This window comes from Colias eurytheme, chromosome 24, assembly GCF_061535395.1.
Source record: "Colias eurytheme isolate Ceu_HAF_F1 chromosome 24, ilColEury1 Martin Lab GWU primary, whole genome shotgun sequence".
NCBI classification, from domain to species: Eukaryota; Metazoa; Arthropoda; class Insecta; order Lepidoptera; family Pieridae; genus Colias; species Colias eurytheme.
The window spans coordinates 4,271,343-4,289,442 of NC_143003.1; the positions used below are offsets into that span (position 1 = coordinate 4,271,343).

An 18,100-nucleotide genomic window follows, 5' to 3' on the forward strand; every position below is an offset into this window, starting at 1 on the left:
AAATACATTTTGCATCCAAGTTTTTGTTACAAAACAACCAAGTATATAATTTAGCTAATTTTAAACCTTGAATCATTCGTGACTGAATGGTTAAAATAACGTAATAACTAATAACCATTAAAGTTGTGGTTTTCAATTACTTAGCCTCCGTTTACTTTGGCTAGGCCAAATGAAACCTAACGTTTCGTATTGATACCGAATTGCGCTTTCATATTTACGGTATTTTATTCTTAGAATCACTTTAACTGCTATTCGTGTATGTTACCGGTTATCTATGTAATCCAGGTATTCTATACAAAACCTAGGCAATGTATATAATATCTAGGGCGTTCAGGCGATGTATGAAATATTATTACCTATATGTTTTAGGTACTCTATACATTGCCAAGGTATATAGAGTATATGATTATATAGATTGCCGGTAACATATATAATTCTTAAAAAAATAAAAATAAATCTTCTATTCCCTCCGTTATTACTACTTGTACATTGTACATACAAAGTGAACATAGAACATAGTAAATCAAAAGAGAGCTGCAAAACACTATAAAACTGTACCTTTTTGCAAGAAACTAAAGAGCAATTTAAAAAGCTTTCTGGAATCAACAATCCGTAACGACTACAGAAAACTATAATACATAAGTCATGAACAATAAAGTAAGCACGCTATATTTAGTAAAAAGTTTATGATTTATACAATAAACAGTAATATACGGTTTTCAAAGCCTGTTGTTACCAAAAACATAGTTATTTAAAAATATTTTCTCCTTAAGATTATATCCAGAATAAAATTTAAAGCAATATTTACAATATAAATAAATTATAAAACAATAACAAAATGTTTCATTCCTTATAACTCTACTGTGTGCTGTGCCCCGCGGTTTTACCCGCAGTGCTCCACTCCTGTTGGTTTAAGCGTCATGATATTATATAGCCTATAGCCTTTTTCGATAAATGGCCTATCTAACACCGAGAGAATTTTTCTAATCGGACCAGTAGTTCCTGAGATTAGCGTGTTCAAGCAAACAAACTCTTCAGCTTTATAATATTAGTATAGATTTACCTAAATGCATAATAATATTAATAGCATGCTTATAACACAAATAGAAACCCTTCATATCATCTCATCCACTGTTAGATGAAACAGAATTAAAACTTGAGACTGGAACAAATATTTGTTTCCAATAAACTCGGTTCAGTATGCAAATACCCGTGATCGGAACAAAAGCTTTATCCAATATCAACTGCAGATTTTAATAGCATGCTTGTGTACTGTTTGCTTTGTGTTATTCTCTTCGCGTTTGAACGAGATTTACGTATTATTTATAAGAAGGTAGGTATATAATATTCAATTAATTACTATCTATATTACAATCTGAAAAGAGGACTCGTTCATCATCAGAAGAATCATTATAAAATAAAATAAGCATTATTTATAATATCGACCCCAATAACTTCTCCAAACATAAGGTCTCAAAACTAATAACACATCATAAAACAATACGGTCCATTTATCTTTTCTTTACGACTATAATCTAATATGATAGATACCATTTTAAAATTTTATGTCACACCCACTCATTGTATTGGATACAGGCTAAGATTAAGTGTCTTGAGAGAAAAAAACGACACCATTCCTTCATTGAACTCATCTGATCTAAAAACCTAGATATATGATACCGATTGTGCCTAGTTTAATTATTACGCATAGTTTTAGGCTACATGTCGAAACATGTAGGTTTAATTATATTTTTATTATACTTAATGATGTGTGCATTGTTTTATTTATATGGAATACAGGTAATGTATCATCTAAGTTTTTTTTTTTAACACTGCAGAAGGATAGGAAAATTTAAATCAAAGATATGCAAGCAATGGAACATCTTTGCTCACAAGGATTAAAATTACCTCCAATATATTTTGCTGCAAATCCTAACAGTCAATTAAGACAACCGTGTATCAAAACAAAGCTCCAAAAGACTCATAGCATACTACATGGCTATTAAAGTTTCAACTACAAATCCTACCTCACAATCTACCAAGTTTCCATACACGATCCATACAAAAAAGCGCATCTCATACTGTCATACTACATACAAAACAATTGAAGTTTGTCAATCACGCTGGCAACCGGCGTGGGCTTGGCATTAACCCACTTACATCGCTAGTGGGAGGTCGAAATGTTGGGAAAAAGTACAAGTAAATCTTATCTCTACTGAACCCACATTAGATGGATTAGATTTTAAAGGGAATGCCGATTTTATAGTACGCTGTAAACCGTTAAATTTTTATGATTTTGTTTAATGCTGTCCGCATACTTTCTATGACACCTCCTACATAAACTATTTTCTTTTATTATTACTTGCTTAAGAGATACTTCAACAGCATCAAAATACATATAAAAAAATGATTTATTAAGATAAAATTTCCAGATTGCCTCGCCACACGGAGAACATATCTAATTGAATTAGAGTAATAACTACACACGGATACTCTTGAAAGTTTCATATAGGTACACTCACTAGGATTTAATATAATAACATGAAGAGCTTTAACAAGGTTTTAACTCTACCATTAAAATATATCTTGAACTTTATTATTTTACCCCAAATTATATCTATCAGCACATAAGATGTACCAACTAAATTTGTTATGCATTCGGCCTTGCATTATAGCTTTTCAAAATTATTATACCTACGGATATTTTGATCGATATCGTCTTAAATTTTAATAGTTTACATTTCAAGACATTTCGCAATTGGACCACATCCAAACTGCGGGCCTGCTGCATCGTGTGAAAATTTATAGTTTCCACTGTATTCATAGTTAGTTTTCATTCTAATTCACGATATATACAATTTCCCAATAGTAAGTAGGTACCTCATAGAACTAAACAAAAATCAAAATAATACATCCTACATAGAAAATACATTTAACCAACACCAATCTAAATTTAAAAATATATTCTCCTACTTAACACTTAAAAATCTATCATTCCCAACGATACTTCTACGATATAAAAATTAAAAACCGTACAAGACGTCCAATCTTTGCTATTGACATGAACAAACAGACTGTGCTCTTTCGCAAACAATCTGCAAATTTCGCGACCCACATTACCTTATCACGCTATAAAGATAGCATTTTATTTGCTCTGATAACAATTCTACCCAATTATTTACTGGACTAATTTATTTAACGTCGTGTTATATGATTTGCGGTTATGTTATCTTAAATTATGATTGTCGGCTTGTCTATTTCATAATAGACAAACCATTATGATTATTACAAAACTTTATATGTATGCAATTATAGATATATTTTATATTTTGAAAGTTATAAGACAGTGAGGTTGGTAAAACATTTAATTAATATTATCACAAGTTACAAACATTTAAAATGTCCCAGACAAATACGCATTTTCTTTACCGACTTGTTACTATAAATAAATTAAATATTTCCATCGTATAATGTATAGTGTATACAAACAGAGCAGTATTTATAGTTATATTAATTACCAACAACATTGAAAAGGTCACATCCACATCCATGTCAAATGTCAACTATGTAATATTAAAAGAGTGATAAAACATATATATTCTATTTACTATGTTTTCATTTCGCATTCAAACAAACTTCAATTCGTTTTAAAATTCAACGTTCCATCTCCAGTAACTAAAAATTATATTGAAATATAAGCATTGCTATGCGATCTCAGCTACTATAATTCTATGACGTCACAACTCGTGATCCAATTAACTTTTAAACCCCTCCTGCAGATAATAGTCAAGTCTGTTCACATCAAGTGTTTATTCTGAATAAGATTAAGATCTAGACGGCTTTTTATTACAATTCCGCGAACGTGTTACGTGATATTTCCACACAAAGGGTAACTGAGAACTGCGAGGTTATTTACGCTAGTTTCAAGTGTGAAATCGATTACGTTATATAATTGTAACGCTGATCATTGTAAAGTTCATAAAGACGGAATAAAACACGACTAAATATCGCACACGCAAAACACCAAAAGGCAACTGAACAGCGAACCATTATTTAAATGAGATTAAAAAATAAATACATTAACATCCATTTCCAACAGAAAAATCCGATAATCCCTCTTGAAATGATATTGAAAGTAGAAAAACAACGCATCACGCTCATTACTTTACTTCCACTGGAATAAATACCATAATGAATACATATCTGTATTCTGTATTCTGTACCCATATATAATATACTAGCTGTGCTCCGCGCAGTGCTTCGCTCCTGTTGGTCTAAGTGCAGGTAGCGAGATGGTATATGTACCTATAGCCTATAACCCTTCCTCGATAAATGGCTAAGAAATAATTTTTCGACAAAAACAAACAAACTCTTCAGCTTTATAATATTAGTATAGATATGTACATACATATAGGTACATTACATTCATATTACATTTCCATTTCCAGTGAACTAAATAAAATACGCGAAGACAGGTAAAGGGCTTCAAGTGCGTACGAACTGGGTCACAGTTGGGATCGATGGCACGCAACGAGATACCGGGTTGTTGCACTGTACCTACATTTGCCGAATTATCTAAATCGTTTCGTGAAAATTTGATATTTCAGAGGTAGATAAATGACATACAAAGCGTTATAACGACCTTACTGGCGAAATGGGAGAAGTAACCTACCTCTAGTAAAATGCATGCTGTTTCAAGTCATAATCAGATTGCATGCTATATTTCAGTTAAATAATATAGGATATTTAAATTTTAAATTACGTTTAATATAAAATAACGGTTAACCATGTCAATTTAGACCAATAAAAACTTTAAAATTTCGATTAGCTATTTTATTGTAAATATTTGAGCAACTTACAAAAAATAAATAAACAAAAGCAGTATAACCAAGTTAAAATAACCATAACGCATAACCGTGCCATACATTAACCGCGTTCCAGGAGACTTCTAGACCGGGATCAGATTACCCGAAGACCTCAAGCCGATGTTAATAGGTGAAGCCTTTCTAAGGAAAAAAAATCCCTTCACTAAATAACCAGTGATGCATAGCAGAACTACATACAAAGCTACTCAAGGAAACACAACAGGCTATTTTAAAATTAAAATGCAGATTACACAGACCAATATTATAAATGCGAAAGTATGTGAGGATGGAGGCATGTTTGTTACTCTTTAACAGAAAAAACCACTGGACGAATTTGGATGCAACTTTAAAGGAGAAAACATTACTTGTAGAAATACTTGATTATGGATTTGGATATCGTTCGCAGGTGAAACCGCACGGAGCATTTACTAAATCTCCTAAATCAGCGGTCTAATCTGTATTTTCATCTTTATTCTAAATCTTACGCATACTTGAAAGCTCGCCAGCGATTCCTATTCAAAACGGCACCCAAAATTTTCAAGTGAATTTAGAATTTACGTCCAAATAAAGTTTAATGCAATGTAACATTATTACCGTCACGTACTAAAACGAGTGAATCATGCGTCAAAACATTTAGAAGCCAACGGATTTTGTGAATCCTTTGAAATTGAAACCGAATTAACGGTTTATGTTCTTAACAGTGTCAATTAAAAGTATATGCATTAAAAATAAGAAAAAAATATACCGTTGGCGTCTTCGTGAAGATTCAGGTCATCAATATTTATCATTTCCTTCAATGATAAGACTACTTATCAATTTATCTTCAAACGCCGATCATCCTGTGATAATAGTTCGGCTAACCTATAATATAACCTATAATATTTACTAAAATAATTAATGAACATATCAATAACGTTATCGTTAAGCTTCATAGACCTAACCTCTCTATTAGATACAGTTTATAATCTCCATAACCATATTTTAACCCCCAAATCCAATATCAAATCAGCTGTCCAAACAGACAAGCAAACAATTGTAAATAAGATAAATTATGTTGATTTATCGTAACAGAGATACGTGATCAATGCACAGACACCCATTACACTCTGGTGCCGTATAGATAAATAATAAATACTTAGATATTTGCTTAACAAATAAAACATGTTGTTTGAATAGCATTGAATGATTAATTAGTATTTTATTGTGCATGGCTATAAATATTACGTTATTACATAGTATTGCAAACTAACAAGTTATTATACCTAATGGCTGGTTCACACTTTGATTAGTGCGAGTGCAGGACAATGGTGAAATTCGCGACGCTACACACTACGCTAAACACTAAACACTAAACACTCCTGTCCAGACGTGTTTAGGCAGGCACACTGCGAGTGAGGGGGAAGGGAGGGCGCGCGGGACGTGGCTACTCGCAGTCCACTCGCAAAAAAATAGAACACGCTTCTATTCACTTTACTACACAGCCTACTAAACACTCGCACTAAACAGTCGCTGTCCACACGTAGTACTACTCATCACCTGCACTCGCACTAATCAAAGTGTGAACCAGCCATTAGTTCTTGTTTAATGTCACGTATATTATATGTAGGTACATACACATAATTTTATATGTAAAGTAATACGACTATCGTCTGCAGCCAAATAAAATATGTAATATGCATTATAATGCGAAATATGCAACATATGCAAGCAGCATCGATTTTTATTTAAATTTAACGGTCACTTAAATGGCCATAAAGATTGAACCAAAATCGATTCGACTAAAACATTGCATTTGGTAAGCCATACATGCAGCAGATGTATGTTACACCTGTTTTCCTGATCGATTTTTTGTCAGTTTATCTGCCAGCAGTTCTGCCGGAAACAGATTATTAAATAAAAAAAAGAGCATGTGTGCCAAGCACACGTGTTAAAAGTGAAACTTATTTGCCAAGATTCAGAGATACCAAAATCGTCACTTTCCTCATAACGTGACGGTATTGACATGACGCGATCTTAAAATTTCACATTCAACGCGCCAAGAAGTTTCACTTCAAAAATTGCGGGACCATATTCATATAGGTATAGCATAATAATTCTTCATACGAGTCAAAGAAAGCTAAACACCGTACAGTAGATGAAAAATTAAAAGGAATGTCATATTCTGAATTCTGTCGTTCTGTCTTGTTTCAAGTAGGTCAACCAAAGTCCAGTCGAGTGGTCACTATTATATTCTTTTGTATTCCAACTATATCCTTTGTTACGTTTATATTTAAACAATGTCGAGAAATAGTAATGATTTCTGACAATGAACATATCGTTTTCTCAACAGGACACGTATGCCATTGATTAATTCACTAATAAATAAATACATAATTGCTAATTTATTGCAAGTCATGTTCTCACACCAAGAACGCAAGATACATAATGTATATTTCCTTTTTTTATTCACTACCTTATCATTCAATAAAAATACATGAAAATAAACTTGTAGTTAATTCAGAACTACGGCCGGGACAGAACAAATCACTTTATTTCATTCCCCATATATTCTAATAAATTCGGGAATAGAAATGTATAGTGACTGGCTCTGTCTAGACACGATAATTTTCGTCGAGAGCTTATCAGCGAAATTTATTTATTTATCTAATTATACAGCTACATAATAAGACAGTTTACACTTATAAAAACAATGAACCTACGTTGTTGTTATATTATTTGAGAAATTTATCACATTGTTTGTCTTTTCACAAAAATAATTGATAATTTCTTTGTCTTTATACTTCTATGGTCTATAATTGTCCACTTGCCTACGTGAACCATTCTCATCCTAAAACGCACGTGTTATTTTTGATGAACTATATCAAGTTTGTTTTTCCTCAATTAAAATATCTCCAAGCACGCCTCCCAAAATAGGTATCAATAACTCAATCAATCCACACATAAGTAGGTATACACACACACGGCTCAAACATTTATTTTTATGAGTAACGGAATGAATCGATACATTAAAAGCAATGACGGAATGACCGTTATTCTAATATATTACCTACAGCAACGAACTTTGACGGTCGACCACCTTTCATGAACTTTCGTAACCCCGAACGATGAAAATACAAGTAAATGTTCAATATTTTCACGTGACGTCACGTAATAAGCGCCATGTTTTGCTGATTACTGCCGATAAAACAACAATATCTGCAGGTTAATATTTTATCCTCATTAAGATCCGATTACGACTATAAAGATAAACCCAATAAATGTCACGCAGTTACCTCTCTACATGAACATTGATGAAAAGATATTTAATTGTAGTTGATGATACTACCTACCGAAGTTCAAATCCACTTAACAGATATTCAAAATCCTATTATTTTAAAAGAAACTGTAATATTACCAATGACTCATTTCAATGGAAATTGTTCACATACAGTTAATAGTACGAAGGTAATTAAAATTCGTTCAAATTGTTTATAAACATCCACTCTTATTGCCTCACGGGATCTGTTCTTACGTGGGTGCAACCGCGAAGCGCAGCTAGTTTTATAGTCGCTAACTTGTTTATTATCGTTCCAAACAGACAACTCACCAAACATAACAAGCTTGCACATTTTATTACTCTACAAAGCTTCCACAGTACCTACAGATATACAAATAATCATTCTCAACCGTATCTCCCGCCATTACGGCGTACTCAATTAAAAAAGAGCGCGAAATAATAACCAAGAAAGATGGCACTATAAAAAGCATTCATTAACGACATCGTTAAACTAATTGGCTATGGTGTTCTAGCATCGATCTATCACTTTGACCTAATTACATCGAATGCTTCAGCCGCTCCGCTCCCGATCCGTTTTTAGCCTGCCTAGATACACCTAACGAAATACCTGACGGTTATGCATTGTGAACCGACTGTATCTTCATTAGAAACAACTATGATGATGAAATATTTTGGATGCATTAAGCCTATTAGATCTAGTTTATACGTTCCTCTATATCATTGAACTACTTACTTTGTTTGAGTAGTTGAATATCTAGATTCAAACTTATTAAAAGATCACAATATTTAAAAATAAAACCTGCTAAATCAAAGAACAATTCATTTCAAAGCAATCAAACATGCATATTATGTTAATATTATTTGAACGATAAATATTTGCTACCACATTGACAATAAACCTCATCCAAAGACCCAAATTAATACAACACAAGCAAATAACAACAAAACAACACGAGTCCATCCGTAATTCTTACCTCATGTCCCACGGCGTACAATTTGCGTAAGATACACAAAAATCGATGGGACTCGTCGCGATTGGATGACCCAAATAATACCACTTGACTCCACAATCCGACGAGTGCTTGTCAATGTCTGTTTATTAGTCCTATAGCTTGTGGGAGACTATGTATATGTATGGAGTTCGTGCGTGAATTGTGTACAATTTGTCAAAAATAAATATGTCTATGCTACAGTACCTAAAGGGTTAAACAAAATGACTGCATTGTATTATGCATACGTGTACCAAAAAATTAATTAATATAAATTTATAAATTTGAAAATTGAATGCCATAAAACCAAAAATATAAATTAATTAATGTCAAATAATTTGTACAATAATAGTAGCTGGAATTTATGTTGGTAATAGCTCGATTAAATTCACGTTACATTATTCATAAATCGTTCCAATATAAAACAATGCAGATAGATAAACATCCTTCATTCATGTCATAAAAATAATGATAAAAACCTGGGTCGCAAGATCACTGCAGCGATAACACGATTATCGCATATTTTTAAACTTATCATTCTTTTCTCTATAAAAACATACAATACCCGATTCTTGGAATTTTTATGAATGTACCCCAAATTTTTCAGAGATAAGCTGAGATACTTAGAACTTTTGTAGGTGCATTTAACGTTGAAATCGTCAAAGTTAAAGATAAGAGTTTTTTTTATTATGTACATATTATTATATTGTAATTGGTGATTTATTAATCCCGCTGTTTGTGTTGCACCTACTGCCAATCTAACAAGTCATTTTAATTAACGGAGTTTTTACAGTTGTTCGTGTTTTATACATCGTTGAATTTACAGTTTACTGTTAAAAATTTTGCATTTTAAAATAAAAATATATCCATGCTTTTATTATATTTAAATGAACTAAAATTATAAGTCTATTTCATATATATATATACCATAATATATGAAATAGACTAAGAAAAATGCAGCCTTGAGAACAAATGATACAATTTTTAACATCAGCTCAAGGCACGTACATTTCTAGCTTTAACCGCTATCGCACTAACCTATTTTTCAGTTGGGAATTGAAATATTTGTGGCGTCAATTTTCCAGAAATTTCTTATTTAAATCCAGTAAAAAGTCACGTCTTCTTCAACTTATAGTTTCGATCTATTTCTTAAAAGTCACCCTATAGCAAACGGTGTCACTAAACTAAACACACAAATATAGGTCACAATACCGAACAATACGGATTATATTACCATAAAAGAATTTTAATGTCGAATTAAAATTCAGGCGCACGCAATTTAACTGCTTTAATCATGCAAGCTGGAACATTTGCATTTCGAGTTATTCTCGATAAATATTCATAGCTATAGATATGAGAAAAGTATTTTTTATTGAAAATACCAAACTCGACTGTTATAACCTTATTTGAAGACAAGGTGAAGACAATGATGCTCATGAGCTTTGTAATTCCGATCCATGTTGGCATTAATTAAGCTATAATACGCTTCCTCTTCCTTCATTATTTTCCTAGAGAGATTTCTTTATCACATTTCACGTTAATTTATGCTTTTCTTCTCATTATGTCCATTTAAATATCCTGGTATTCAAATGACACGGAAGTTTCTATTTCATTTGGTCATGGCTATTAATGAACCATTTTAACAAATTAAAGAGAATAAGATGATATCTTTGAAGTTATTACAAAACTCAAATCCCTCCCAACGCGCGCAATATTCATTATTATCGTTCGCAAATATCACTACCAATTCCACCTCTTCCCCAAACCAAACTTCAAATACCCGCCGAATCGGTAATCCAACCAAATTAATCAAACGCCTATACAATTACGTGTATGATACGTCAAAACAGTGTCAATGCCACTCCATGTATCGCATATCCTGAATTAATATGCCAATATGCCAGCTTGCAGAGGCGGCTCGTGATAAAATTTTATGGGTGGTCACTTGAAATAAAACACTGAAAATACATGGTGTAAAGCAGTACAATTTATCAAAAAATTACTTATAAGTAATGAAAATGCATATGTACGTGATACGTCTTTCTTTTTGGTGTGCAAAAATACATATCTATAACTTAAAGCGACAAGACCGATAGACGCCAATTGCAGTTCATTCAACAAATGGTACCGAGATTGTGAATGTTTTTTCATCTTGATTGAAAGATGAGCTAAGTCGTCAACGCCCGTTTCAGTCCAAGCACTCTCACCTCCGCCGGCCGCGCCCGCTTTAAATAAAAGACACGGAAAACAAAATAGTTTGTTGCTTTCATCACAACCACACAACCACGGTGTTTTCACATATTGTTCAGATTTAAACACACGCGTATATGTTTTCGTTTTTGTCGTACATTTTTGCGTAAGATCAAGTTCAGGCCGTGGCGGTCCCTAATCCCTTAGCTTTAGGTACATTCAAGCCGAATTTGTAACGTTTTATCACACTTTTTAAGGGTGCTATAACAGTTTTTTAACAAAAACCGCTATTTTACGGTACAATTTTAACTCAAAGCACTTACACGTGAGAACAAAGTAATATCTTAATTTAAAGATAATATATTCAGTTCTACGATCATCTTATAAAAATTGTACGACGTCATACAAAATTGTCACTGAAATACGATTTTCCCAGCACAATGATCGCATAAAATGCAAAAAAATGGGGTCTAAACCGGTACACTTTTAAGAAAATTAAAAGCCTAATCTATCTTCTTACCTATAAATTATTGAGGGATATATAGTCCTTTATAGATTGTGATAATTTTTTTGTATCTAAATCAAAATTTTATTTCAATTATAAGCTAAATTAAAAATACTTGTCGATTTCTTCATACATTTTGCTCTCGCGGGTCGTCAGACCGCGCTCAGAAGCGCTCTTGGAAGGACGGGTGTATCGCTCCTCGTCCCAAAAATAAAAACGAATTAGGAAAAGATTATTGTGCGTATACTGTCGTTTTCGTGATTTGAAATATTTGATACTTTATAAGAGTAAACTGTATAAGTTTCATATTCCAGTTATTTGTAATTTAAAATTATGTTTTAAAAATTATGTTGACTGAGATCCTCTTTTTTTATGGGTTGTTGAACGGATTGGTGGGGTAAAGCAATTTGACAAAACTTAAATCCAAAATGGCGCCGACGAAAATTTGCCATCTTTTCGTCATGGGTGTCATTTTCATGGTTTTTGGGGTAGCTATTAACCAATATGAGGTCAAAAATAAAATCCAAGATGGCGCCGACGAAAATTTTACATCTTTTCGTCATGGGTGTCATTTTCATGGTTTTTGGGGTAGCTATTAACTAATATGAGGTCAAAAATAAAATCCAAGATGGCGCCGAAGAAAATTTTACATCTTTTCGTCATGGGTGTCATTTTCATGGTTTTTGGGGTAGCTATTAACTAATATGAGGTCAAAAATAAAATCCAAGATGGCGCCGACGAAAATTTTACATCTTTTCGTCATGGGTGTCATTTTCATGGTTTTTGGGGTAGCTATTAACTAATATGAGGTCAAAAATAAAATCCAAGATGGCGCCGACGAAAATTTTACATCTTTTCATCATGGGTGTCATTTTCATGGTTTTTGGGGTAGCTATTAACTAATATGAGGTCAAAACTAAAATCCAAGATGGCGCCGACGAAAATTTTACATCTTTCCGTGATGGGTGTCATTTTCATGGTTTTTGGGGTGGATATTACGCAATATGAGGTCAAAAATAAAATCCAAGATGGCGCCGACGAAAATTTTACATCTTTTCGTCATGGGTGTCATTTTCATGGTTTTTGGGGTAGCTATTAACCAATATGAGGTCAAAAATAAAATCCAAGATGGCGCCGACGAAAATTTTACATCTTTTCGTCATGATGAAAAGATTCAATTTTCGTCGGCGCCATCTTGGATTTTGGTTTTAACCTCATATTCGTTAATAGCTACCCCAAAAACCATGAAAAGGACACCCATCACGAAAAAAGTCAAATTTTCGTCGGCGCCATCTTGGATTTTAGTTTTGACCTCATATTTGTTAAGAGCTACTCCAAAACCTTGAAAATGACACCCATGACGAAAAGATGTAAAATTTTCGTCGGCGCCATCTTGGATTTTAGTTTTGACCTCATATTGGTTAATAGCTACCCCAAAAACTACCCACACTTGCAAATGTGTTTGCTACGTAGGAAAAGTTCAGATTTAAGAGTATCCTAGGTAATGTGTTATGTGACGAATACCTATAATTTATTTCATTCCGACTATTTTTCGGAATAACATACATTTACTAAGAATTGTATACAATGCCGGATTTAATACAGTGCCGGTAACATCATATGTATGATAATAATTCTACATTTCTTAAAAAGCTTTGATATTGTATACAATTCATAGATTATTATTCAATGAAATAATGATGTAAAATAGTCACACTTTTTTAAGTTGTTTGAATATATACTAACATACTTATTAGGATCGTACCTACTAATAAAAGTAACAAAATGAATTTTTAAAGTTCCTAGTAATCTTCTGGAATCAATTTCAATAAAAATACATAATATCAAAAATTAAAAATAATATCAAGTATGAAGATGGTCTATAAAATGGAATGCGCTATGTTTACGTGAGCGTGATATTGCCGCGAACAAAGTTACGTCGTTAGATACCTAAATTTGAGTAACGCAGATTTGTGACAGCGTCCTTAATGAACGCCACATTATAATTATTGTTCATTTTAACACTCACAAGTAATACTGATAACTACAGGCTATTTCAACACGTATGTTATAATTTTAATTAGAAAATTGCATGAATCGCGCGCGTGTATTGAAGTTGACTCGAGTGTTTGTTTATATTATAGAAGTGGAAACTGGCAACATCGCGCGCAATCGCTGTCCTGCCTGGCGGTAAAAACGAACCGGCAACGTTTGCGGGTGCGGCGCTCCGAATTTTGCTACTTTTCCATAGAAAATCTTTTGTTTCACGCGCAGGGCTCTGGCAAAACCCTCTCTTTCACTCCTATTGGATTTCGTATTAGGAAATGTACTAAATCTTTTTTCATTGGAGCGCAATCGTGAGCGCACCGCTTCGCGCGTTACATAATACAGTAGGTATTATACAGGTGTATGGGATGATGGAATGATGGATATATTCATTGGTATTAACAGTAGTTTTAAAGATTACGATTGATTTTAAATAGTAATAATTAATGTTAATGATTAAATTAAGGAGTATGATTTTATTATAATTATTTATGGGAGTTCACTGCACCAGCGCTCCTTAGGGCGAGCCGCCTCTGCCAGCTTGTATGCACTACCTACTTGTAACTGCACTATCTAACTATATAATACATTATACATCTATACCTTCATATAATAAAATCGTAGGAAAGTACTAAAATATAGATCTACCGCGCGGTTTCATACGCAGATGAACACGCGTGGAAAATCAAGTATTTCTATAGCTCATGTGTTAATCTGATGTACATACATCTATATGTAAATATTCCAGCAAAGTTTCATCCAAATCCTTCCGGTAAGGTGAAAGCTTTCGCATTCATAATATAAGTAGGATTGAAAAATAAAAAAAATAATAAACTGACTCGAGACGACCGTCTGCAACTATGAAAACACTTGTGACAAATGTTTAGTTACTAAAAAAAATACAACCGCTGTACTATGTTGAAGGCAGATGTTTTCTACATCAGTATAACAACCCACGATTATAAATCCCATGGGATAATCTAGGTATAGTTAATTTATTTTAAGTGGATATTAAACTATATTCGTTCCTGTTTATTGATTAATTGGAAAATTAATTTATATCTGTATGAAATATAAACTTCTACTGTGTTTAACAATGAGCAGAATGTTTACCATCAGTTGACCGTTGACGTATAAACCCATTTGCTTTCCTGTAAATAACCTCAGGGAAAATGAACACTGGCTAATGGCTATAATTAAAATTTCAACATAAGTATAATATAATGAGACAGCTGACTTCCTTTGGAATACCACCGATAAACCCGTACTACATCTTTCTTCAACTTAACAGGTTTTTAATCTTATATTTTCTATAGCAAACGCTGTATACCTACGGAGTAAGGACAACTAATTTGGTAAGCAAGCATTTAATCACTATAACTATCACGGTAATATTCTATTATTAGAGATATCATATTCTATGATAGTGAGGAAATCCTCGCTATTCACACATCAGATTTAGGACATAAATCCCAATTTCCCACAAAGCTAAAATAAAACAATAATCCCGATACCCGGCCGCAGCTAAGTAAAAATCGATAATTAGATTTCCATAGCAGCACTCCCATACAATGGCCATCAAAACAAAATTTTACACAAAGCGCAATATAGATAACGACGCGTCATTAACTCGTGTTTTTGTTTCGCCGCCAAATGAACGCCGAAGTGAATTTATTGAGTCTAGATTAAATTTTAATTAGGCGGGTACACACAATACGAACGCGAACATCCTCGCGAAACAATCGTTGCGCAAAGCAGTGGGCACGGTCGAGGAAAGTGACAGCGTATTGAGAAAAGACTTTTAAAGTTTTTGAAGGTAATTTATTCATCATATTAGTAATATTTCCTTTTTTAATGTATAATATTCACGTCACGAGACACGAGAAAGCACACGTATTTTTCTTCCGCTGACCCATGCCCATACACCAAGCTGCTTCGCGCAGCAATTGCTTCGCGAGGCTGCTCGCTCTGTGTGCACCCGCCTGAACAATTACATATTATGAAATTTTACGTGACGCATTATTATCTCCAATTACATGAGCTTATAATTCAATTCTAGGAATTATATGCATATCTATCTGCATGATGTGTCAGGTTACGTGATGAGATTAATGACAAATTTAATCGGAACGGAATTAATAATTAGGTAGCAATGATAGTATGCATTATGCATGTCATTGTAATAGGAATTTATTTTCAGCAAATAATATTTTCGTACGGAAGTGACTCAATTGCATTCTAACAATTTTTAGGAATTTGTTTGTACACATCATCAAATGTACCTACGACGCAAATGTATAGACGACAAAGGTATAAAACAAACTTAATTTTTTATTTTTATTTTAAAGAATTAATTTAAGGTACAAGGTATATTAAGTACCTAATAACTAGACCACCACAGTTTACGACTAACAAATAACTAATTATAACTATTATAACTAATTCAGTTTACAATCCCTTGTATGAATAAATTTAATACAAACGCCTATTAGTCAATATCAGGTACAATAATTATATGCAAAGCAATGATAAGGAAATAGACTAAAGTGCAACAGCCTGTTATCATTTTAAACGAAACTGTATTATTATGAATTAAACCTTTCCTAAGAGATTGCAAGATAAGTATCATTTGTATTGCAAAATAGTAAATACTACGTACATACTGAATGTAGGCCGTGTTCATACCGTAAATTAATTATATTAAAGACAAAATTAATTAATAACTATAATCTATAATACGTAAGGTTTTATCCACCATTGATATAGATTGATTTCTGTCAACTCATCTTTCATCATTGCCCAAATTAATTAACAACAATGACATTCTGTTAATAGACATGATAAAAAGGAACTAAATGTTTTTTTTTTCTAAAATAATTAACTAATGGACGTTACATCTAGTAAGGGTTTCAATCAAAACTGTAATAGGTATGTATTAACTAAGGTAACATAGCAAATTGTGGAAAATTACTTTCAAAAGTTTTAGTTGGTTAAACACTTAATAATAGATACATATTTCCATTTGATTTGAAGCCTTTATATTCTAACTATAAGTATATACAATAGCTAAAAGCCTACATAGTTAGTAAACGACGTTAGCAAATAGATATTACCGTGCAATGAGTTAAGTGTTTAATGATTGCAGCTTCCGCGATAATAATGACGGCTTTTAGCCATTTTCCATACATCCTAATGGTCGATCCGATGTTATGTGTTTTTGTAATTATCATGCGTTCTTAACTCCCGGTTATATCTCGATAGTTGGTACCTACTTTCTATTTTAATGTGTGTGTTTACAGGCAATTTATAGATGAAGAATGATTAAACATTTTAGTACAAAAAATTATAGATATTCAAGACGTTAGTGCTGACGTTAGGAAGTCTTAGCTGCAGTAAACATTAAATGTTCATAGCTTTACCATTGAAAGCATATTAAAAGTCATAAACAAAGAACTTTTTATATAAATCTTTAGTTTCCATTCGCTTAGCGCTCATACCGGATCCGTTAGGCTTATAAAAATGAATATTTATTTCACATAGAAAGTGGCTCGTCAGACCAGGCACCAAGGCAAACCTGCTACAATATGTTTATATACACAGGTAAAGAAGCAGGTGTCTTAAAGGCCAGCACAAACAGACCGGATCGGATGCGGATTTAACTTGTCGCGGTGTACATTGCTTTGTGGGTTCGACAAAACCATTTCACACATTACCCGTTTGTGAACATAAACAGCAATGTATTGTTAATGTGAAGAGTGGTGGTTTCGAATGTCTGAAAGCATGTTAGTCCTGAACCGGCTGCAACAAAAGATTTTTCGTCTCTATCGCGCAGTATGATCGCGAAAGAGACAGGTGCAAATTCGCCAGTTTGAGAGCATGTGTTGATCGGGTTTTTGTGTCACCGGGTCAGTTTAAAGTACAGTTTTGAACGTTTCACGAACGAAAATGTAAAAACTGTTTTACAGAAATTTTAGTAAAAAGCAATGCTGGAATGGCTCGCTGAAATATGCGATGTGAAAGGAAAAACTCGTATATAGTTCAAATATGCATTAATTAGTAGCATGCTTTAAAAATACATATTTGTAATATATTCTTGCTTTTTCTGATATTTCATTCATTTTTCATTAACATGTTGGATGATGGATAGAGGAATAAGATACTTAATATCTTTCATTGTTTCACTTTATACAAATATATAATCTGACGAAAAAGGTTATAAGTATTAAAG

The 18,100-nt window shown here is 32.9% G+C and overlaps 1 protein-coding gene across 2 annotated transcripts in view; it reads right to left on the reverse strand.

The window, feature by feature from the left end:
• Positions 1-18,100, reverse strand: part of Dyrk3 (Dual-specificity tyrosine phosphorylation-regulated kinase 3) — a 136,052-nt gene that overhangs the window by 107,676 nt on the left and 10,276 nt on the right. The gene's annotated exons all lie outside the window — the stretch shown is intronic.